The sequence below is a fragment of the Petaurus breviceps genome, unplaced genomic scaffold, assembly GCF_028583685.1.
Source record: "Petaurus breviceps papuanus isolate PSGF00001 unplaced genomic scaffold, PetGlider_PUasm1.0 90397, whole genome shotgun sequence".
Classification (NCBI taxonomy): Eukaryota; Metazoa; Chordata; class Mammalia; order Diprotodontia; family Petauridae; genus Petaurus; species Petaurus breviceps.
Genome location: NW_027187239.1, coordinates 209,612 through 218,038, shown reverse-complemented (window position 1 = coordinate 218,038; position 8,427 = coordinate 209,612). Strand labels below are relative to the sequence as shown.

Below are 8,427 nucleotides of genomic sequence, written 5' to 3'. Positions count from 1 at the left end.
TCTCTCTCTCTGTCTCTGTCTCTCTCTTCTCTCTCTCTGTCTCTGTCTCTCTCTGTCTCTGTCTCTGTCTCTGTCTCTGTCTCTCTCTTTGTCTCTCAGACACATTTGCTAGGAAAACTGAAAAGACACATGGCAGAAATCAGGGTTAGAGTCACATCTTATAGCACATGCCACAGTAGACTCCAAATGGATGGGGGTCTGAATATTAATCTCATACCCTAGCAAATTTAGAAGACAACCAGATTGTGTCTTTTTCGCAGCAATGGCGAGGGGATGAATTCTTAACCAAAGAAAGATTAGAGGAAATTCCTAAAGATAAAGAAGACAATTTCAATTACATGAAAATGAAAAATTTGGAATAAACAAAGTTAATACAACTAAAGTAGAAAGAGAAGAAGCAAATTGGAAAAAAAAATCTTTGTATCAAACATCTCTGATATCCAGGATAAAACCAGACCAACAGAAATATATAAGACCAAAAGCTATTCTCCAATAGGTAAGTGGTCAAGGGAGATGAACTATTAACAACCATATGAAAGAATACACTGAATTACTACTAATAAGAGAAATGCAAATCAAAACAACCCTGAGATTCACTTGACATCCAGCAAATTGACAAAGATTGCAAAAGATAGAAATAGTTCATGTTGAGGCACACTAGTACATAGTTGGTAGAGCTGTGAGTTGGTTCATTCTAGAAAGCAATTTGGAATTATGCAAAGAAAGTGACTAAAATGTCCACACTGTTGGACTCAAGAGATTTCACTGCTCGACATTTACCCCAAGAAGGTCACTGACAAAAGATAGACCCCACATATACCTAAAATATTTATAGACACGCTTTTTGTAGTAGTAAATAAAGATGATATCCATCAATCGGGGAAGTGGCTAAACAAATTGGAAAACAGAGAGGTGGATGGAACGTTGTGATACTGTAAGAAACAAGAAATATGATGAGCCCAGAGAAGCATGAGAAGACTGGGACCAACTGATTCAAAATGAAGGAAAAAGCAGGAAAATGACATACATAAAGACTATAGCAATATAAGCCAGACGGAACCAAGAAAACATTTGAAATTGAATATTACAAACTTAGAATCTACAACTTTAACATCGGGGAGAGATTGGAAAAAGTACCTGCTTGTGATTCTTTGCAGAGGGGGTGACTGTGAGGGTGGAATGTTCCATATAAATGCCAGACTTTTTCAATATATTAACTAAATTTCCTAAATTGTTTTCCTCTCCCCAGCCCCTCCCTGGTACCTGGACTTTTTGACCCTTCCCATCAGCCCTGCAAATAAGCTTTCTTTTATGTGGGGTCTCCCCCAATTAGAGAAAGAGACCCTGAAAACAGGGATTATTTCATTTTTCCTGTTCATATATGGCTTGTCACAGAGTTAAGTGCTTACTTTTTATTCATCCATTCATTCATTCGCTTCTTGTTTTTTATACTTTGTTACAAGGGATGGCTCTCTAGGAGGAGACTGGGGATACACTGGGAAATATAGGTGATGTAAAAACAAAATTTCAATTAAAATTACTGGGTTTTTTTTTAAGCAGATAGCAAGACCTGAAGGGCTCCCTCCCCCACCCCAGGCACCGAGCTCTGAGCAGAGGGCAGGGCCTTCCTCTCTCCCAGCCTCCCCTGCTCCCACCCTGACTCTTTCATCCTTTCCTTGAGCTCTCCAGTCTCTCTCCCAGCCCTTTTTCAATAATCCCAATTACAATCACCCTCATTTGGGCCCTGGATCCCTCCTGCCTGGCCTATGGTAACAGACTCCTCTTCTCTGGTTCTCCAGCCTCCAGCCTCTTCCCAGGGCTATGGAGCCACCTTCCCGAGGCTCGCTGGCTGCTTAGGTTTTTGTAATAATACCTCAGGCTTGGGCTTTGAAGTTTACAAAGTCAAAGATCCAAAATCCTATGAGGTGGGGGATGGAATGAAGAGAAAGAAATGGAGCCCAAGAAAGACTGCTCAGACTTGGCCAGGGTTCTGGGTTCAGTTCCCACCAGAGGGATGTGTTTATGTCTGTCTGTCTGTCTGGTGTGGGTGGGTGGGTTCGTGGGAGGGAGGGACAGAGGACCGTTACATCTGGGCTTCCATGCTGAACCCTTCATCTTTCCTGAATCTAAATCAAATGCTATTTCCATTGTCTTGTCCTTGATTCCCTGCCTTACTCCCAAGATTTCAGGGGCTCCCTATCACCTACTGAATCAAATGTAAACTTCTGACCTTGGCATTCAAGGCCCCCCACCCTCCCAGGTCAGCCCATCTCATGCCACTCCCCTCCTCCCTGCCCTCTCCTGTAGCTGCACAGGCCTTTGCTCACACTTGGTCCCCAATGCCAGGAGTAGACTCCAATCTCCTCCTGTCGAAGGCCCCCCCATTCTTTGACTCTGACGGTACCTTCTCAGCTTCCCCTGGGTGGAGGCCCCCGAGGCCTTGCTTAGTCCTCTCCTTTCCCCCAACACAATCTATGATCCTATGTGTCCATTTGTAGGCACGGAGATGGTGGGCACCCTGCAGACAGGCCCTCCCTTTCCTCTCCTCTTCCATTTCCCACCTCTGCACCTTTTCTGTCATCGTTCCCCACTTCTGTCTCCTGGAGTTTCTGGCTGCCCTCAGGACAGTTCAGCCTCCACCTTCTGCAGGATCCCCAGCGGTCAGCGCCCTCTCTTCCAAAGTGAGTGGGTATTCAGGGGGTCTATCGTTTATTTATGCGGTGTTGGCCTTCCCCATCAGACTGTCAGCCCCCTGCGGGTGGCTGCTTCCTCGCTTCTGTCTCTGCATCCCAGTGTCCCGAACAGCACCGGGCACACAACAAGAGCTCAGTCAATGCTGCTGACTTCTATCCTGGCACAAAGTCTCAAAGTCACAAGAACAAATAAATCAGCTTCTCATTGGGACACAATGATTTCCTCTGCCAAGTGAGAGGCTTGGCCCTTCCAGCTGGATGTCTAATGCTTCACCTACACCATCTCACAACAAACCCGGGATGTTAGGTTATTATCCCCATTTTACAGATGAGGAAACTGAGGCCCAGAGAGCTTCAGCAGCTCGGCCAGGGTCACACAGATAGAAAGTAATGCCAGAGGCAGGATTTCTGAGCAGGTCTTCCTGACTCACGCCTAGGCTCCCTCCACTCAGCTACACTGCTACCCAGAAAGGGGGTGGCTGAGAGAAATCACTAACACAGACTAACTCGGGAGGGAAGGAACAGGCCAACCCGACTCTGGAGGCTCGAGGAATGAAGCATGTGATTGAGTAGGGAGGAAATGGAAACGCGGGTGGGGGCAGGGGAGAGTGGGGAGTCATCCCACAAGAATATGCAGCGTCAGCAGAGGATTTCCGGAAGGAGGGAGGCAAGGACGGCAGCAGCAGATTCCGGGAAGGGCTCCCTGGGGTGTGCCGGGGAAGAGACGGGCCCAGCCACCGGGGACCCAAGCAGCCTTCCCAATGTCTGACTAGCCCCAGCTGGAGGAGGCCCCCCAGGGCAGGGGGAAAGCCCGGGGACCCCGCCCCAGCTCCCTTCCGGCAGCTGCCTCTCCTCCCTCCATATGCCCCAGTTTCTTTCCCTATAAGATGACCCAACAGGGACAGTTCAGGGATGCTGTAGGGGCCAAGGAGAGAAGCCCGGGAAGGGGGGTGGGATCTAACCCTGCTGAAGCCCCTGGCCGGGAAGACGGGCTGACTCCTCCCCCAAAGGGCGAGAGCCCACCAATGCGGGCTCAATGCGGGGATCTGGGATTGGTCTTCAATGGGGGGAGGGGAGATTAAGGAGAAAACTAAAGAAATGAGAGGTTTTAGCAATGGGAGGACCCCAGAGAGTATCAGGGGCCAGCCTCACGACCGGGTCACTTCTGACTCCCGGCCCAGAGCCCTTCCAAGTGGGGGGAAAGGGCTGTCCCCAGTCAGTTAGTTGGTGGCAGGCAGAGGACAGGAGACCCCGGGTCAAGGGGGGGACAGCTCCTGCTCTCAGGGCTCCTCTCAAACCATCCCCTCTGCAGGAGTCAGGCACTGCTCAGGTCAGACACTGGCCTGTTCATTCCTTCCTGAAGAGAGGTGTAGCCAGCCCCCCACAACAGAGGTGGGCTTTCGATTCTGAGCCGCTGAGGCCTGAGCTGGGACATCAGCGGCCCTCCGAGGTCAGGCTCGTGGGCACTGACAGATGAGAGCAGGACAAAGGGGTCACGGGGCTGAGCCTCCCGTGGCACCCTAGGCTTCTCTGCTCCACTGCCCCAGATGCATCCCTAACCCTTGCCCCAACCCCCTGCTGTCTCCCAAATGTCTGGGGAGGGAGAGGTGGAGACCAATCCGGACAAATTCGTCTCCACACCCAGACAGTCAAAGTCCACCTCCAACAAGTCTCAGAAAACCAGTGCCAACCACGGCGGAGGGTGGCTGAGCCCTGACCAGGAGCAGGCCCTTAGTAGGAGCTTAGCAAACACCTCACCGATGGACAGAATGCAGATCTAAAGTCGGAAGGGCCTTGGAGATCCCTGGGCGAAACCTCCTCTGTTTGACAGACAGGGAACTGAGGCCCAGAAAGGGGAAAATGACCTTCCCTGGGCACTCAGGCAGTGAGCAGAAAAGCCAGGGTTCTGAGCCAGGCCCACGGGCCAGTAAGGAGAGGGGAACGAAAGTGGGGGGGGGGGGGGGCTCAGCCTCCAGGGGTGTTCTTTATCATCCACTCCAAAAAAAGCCGACTGCGTAAGCTGAAGCAGGACTCAGACCAGGCGCTGTGTCCAGAGATAGGGGGCCTTAACCCCAACCCTCCTCGACCCTGAATCCCAGGGCTGATTTTCCTCCATTTCCTCTACAATGAGGGAATTCAGGTTCCTTTCCAGCTGGAAATCACTAAGATCCATTCACCCAGAACAAAGCAGGGCACACAGTAGGCCCATTAAGCGTCGCTTGATAATTGACTGGCCAACTGATGGCAGGAATCACTGCCTCTCTGACTAGGGGTTCCCGCAGAGGCTGCTGCTGCGGGGCTGGACAGTCCTGATCACTAAAAGTTCCTCCTTATCTCCAGCCTGCTCTGCCGCTCGGACTTCCACCCATTGGTCAGAGCTCAGGCCTCTGGGACCGCCAGGAATAATGTGGCCGTGGCTGGCCCTGCCCAGCCCACCATCCTGGCCCCAGCCTCAGCCCAGAGAAGGGCTCCCTCTGTCCCCAGGGCTTGGGCAAGGAGCTGGGGTGAGCCAGATGTCTGGCAGGGGAGGGCCACCCCACCCCACCCAGGCCTTGGTCAGCACTGGGGGCAGTGGGGGCGGGAGGGAGAGAATCCAGCCCGGCCCTAAGAGAGCCCCAGGCAGTTTATTCAGGAAAGGGCCTTGTTGGTTCACTTCCTCAGGAAATGTGCCTGGGCCAGGGAAAAGTGGGCTCCTGCTGCCCTGCCCCCCCCCCATTCTGTAAAGGACTCAGAAGTGCCGTGTTCTGCTTGTCATTGTTGTTAAAGACTCAAGAAAGCCCCAGGAAAAGCTAGAGGGTTCCCAGGTCCTGACTCACCGCCCCCCCACAGACACTGCCAACCTTCCCCCAGGGCCGGCTCCTAGCCATGAGCCCTTTGGGACTATACCAAGTGAGACTGTCCAGGGTGAGCCTGGGGCCCACTGCCCAGGAAGGTCTGCTCCACTGGGCTGAGGTCACAGCAGCCCCCAGCAGGTCTCCGCTAAAGCTGTGTGACACAGCAATGCCCGGACCTCTCCTGTCCTGGCGTCGCAGATTGGCGGCCCTAGGAGGCCCCACACCGGGCTGCAGGGGAGGGAAAGGCTGTAGAAGGGCTGGCCTGGCCGACTGGAGCATGAAATGCAGAAGTGAGTAGCAGCTTCTGGGCAGGGGAGAGGAGGCCCTGGAGTCAGTGAGACCAAAGTTCGAATCCCACTAGCTCCAGGACTCTGGTCCAGTCAATCCCCTTCCCTGGGCCTCTGAGTCTCCTTCCACCTCTACAGCTGTGACCCTAGCTCCCCCAGGCCTCAGTTTTCCCCTCTGTAAAAGGAAGGGACTGGAGTAGAGGGCTTCCAGGGTATGTCTCAGTTCTAGAGCTAAGTTCCAATGCTCTCTAAGCACTACAATTCTGTAAATGCACGTACAGTAGGAGAGGCCATAGGAGACCTTCCAGGCCTCAGTTTCCCCCTCTGTAAAGCAAGATCAGACTACAGATGGCCCAGCTCTAGGTCTGTGAATCTCCTCTTCATTTTGTCCACTGCTCAACCTGCTCATCACCCTCTCCTCTGGGAGGTCCTGAGGGAGGAGAAGGGGGCCAGAGAGGCCCAGGCCCCCTAGTGCCCATAGAGGACACACTCGAACACAGAGCCCTTTCGCATGAGAGGAAGCACAGGGATGGGAATCAAAACACCTGTCTCCAAACCTGCTACTTACCACCTGCTCTCCTGGCCTCAGTTTCCTCATCTGTAAAATTACCTCTGAGGTCCCTTTCCAGCTCTAAATCTGGTGCCTACAAACCCCTCCTTGGGAGCTCTAAGAGGGAGGGCAGCAGGCTATCTCAAGGCCCTTCTGTGGCCCTCAAGGTGAGACAGCGGCTAAAGGGTCAAGCACCTTCCAGTCCTGTCCTCCTGCCAGCCCAGCCCTGCCCACATCCATCAGCTGCACAGAGCCAGCTGTCTGCTCGAGCTGCCCTGGGGAGGGAGAGGTGATGGGATTGATCCCCCATCAATCTCTGCCCTTCTTGCCTGCCAACATCACTCAGAGATCGATGGCCCTTCTGCGCTCCTGATTGGGGGGGCAGAGAGTGAGTGAGCCAGCCCCTCTGCCCCTCCAGCCCCCTCTGCCCTACAAGCCTCCTCTGCCCACCTCCACAGCAGACACTCGCTTTCTTTTTCTGGGAACACGCATAACCTCAATACTTTCATGGCTGCTGGAAGGGCTTGTCCACAAATTCCCCCAAGTGAACTGCACCCCTTCCTGGCCCCCATCAAGAATGTGAGCCCTGGAAAGGTCAAGGCCAGTCTCACTTTCATAGGATAATGCTTGGCACATAGTAGGTCAGTACTTAATGAAATGGGCTTTTTTTTCATTCATTTGTTCACTTCTCATAGGCCAGGCAACCCCTCTCAAGTCAGAGGTCCTGGATTCAAACTCTGGCTTTATTACCTTGGACAAGTCATTTCCTAACAACCTCACTTTTTTCATTTATAAAAAGGTAGGGAATTGGCCTAATTCCTGGGCAGTTCTCAGATTTGTGATCTCTTGAGGGCATGAAGAATCCATTCATCTGTGCTTGGCCATTGACTGGCACCAAGCATAAGGCCTAGTCTCAGTTTCCTCATCTGTAAAATGGGTTTAGTAACACTGGCATCCCCTCCCTCCCAGAGACCTTATGAGAAAAGTGCTTTGTGAATCACTGAAAAAGTGGGAGTGTTATTATAACTGCTCACTGATGAAATAACCTGTCTCTGGGCAAATCTGCCCTGTGGCCTCTGTGGATCAGTCTGAGGTCCATGGTAGAACACTCCTCCACCTCTGGGGCCCAGAGGTCTGAGTAGCCAAATTGGAGCCTAGGACACAGGGCACAGACTTAGCCTAAATCAAAGCAGGGGAGGAGGGCCAGCAAGGATCCCACTTGGAGGGTAGAGGCAGCTACCAGCAGCTTCCCATTGGAACTCATTCTTCAGCCTTGTTTGTGCAGCTGCTCACTCTAAAACTGATGCCCTGAGGCAAAGTCGCAGTTACTCAGCCTTAGTTATGGCCCTGTCCAGAAGGTCCACTTGTCCCCTCAAGCCAGCCTTTCCAAACATTTCCCTGAGGTCCCCTAGACCAATGGGACAGCTGGACTCAGTGTCTGAAAAACTGGGGTCATCACACTTCCAGGTCCTCTAACCCTGGCCAAGTCACAAGACTTCTGAGTCTCACTCACCATGTTCACCTGCAAAATAAGAAAAAAAGTTTGCACTCCCTGCAGGATGAGGAGGACCACAGAAATGGAAGCCATCCTCACTGGTGGTCATCTCTGTCCAAGGTCGGGTTCTGCCTGCATATGCTGGGGGCGGGATGGGGGGATGGTGCAGATCAGAGCCCAGAGAGGGCATGATAGCTCCTGGTCCCAAAGGGATGGATATCTGCAGCTTAATAACCTGCCCCAGCCTCAGGAAACCATAGGCATGGAGAGCAGACAGCCTGAAAGTCCAAGTCTAGCCCAGACTAATGGATCTGCCTGGGAGACACAGCTCCCTTCCCCTACCACACTGCCTGATAGACACTCAGCTCCCATAGGCTCCTGAGGCAAAGCTGAACACAGCCTCAATGTCACCGGATCACAAAAAAGTTAGAGCCAGGAGGGACCAGCCTCTGAGCAGGAACACACAGACTGTGAGAGCTGAGGGGCTGGGAGGGCCCTTAGAACACAGAATGTCAGGGCTGGGAGAGGCTTTAGAACACAATGTCAGAGCTCTTAGAACATGGAATGT

General features: G+C 52.5%; 2 protein-coding genes across 2 annotated transcripts in view; both read right to left on the bottom strand.

Moving 5' to 3' along the window:
* The window catches only part of TMEM258 (transmembrane protein 258), a 428,372-nt gene that overhangs the window by 216,827 nt on the left and 203,118 nt on the right, over positions 1 to 8,427 (bottom strand). The gene's annotated exons all lie outside the window — the stretch shown is intronic.
* The window catches only part of RAB3IL1 (RAB3A interacting protein like 1), a 47,800-nt gene that overhangs the window by 20,635 nt on the left and 18,738 nt on the right, over positions 1 to 8,427 (bottom strand).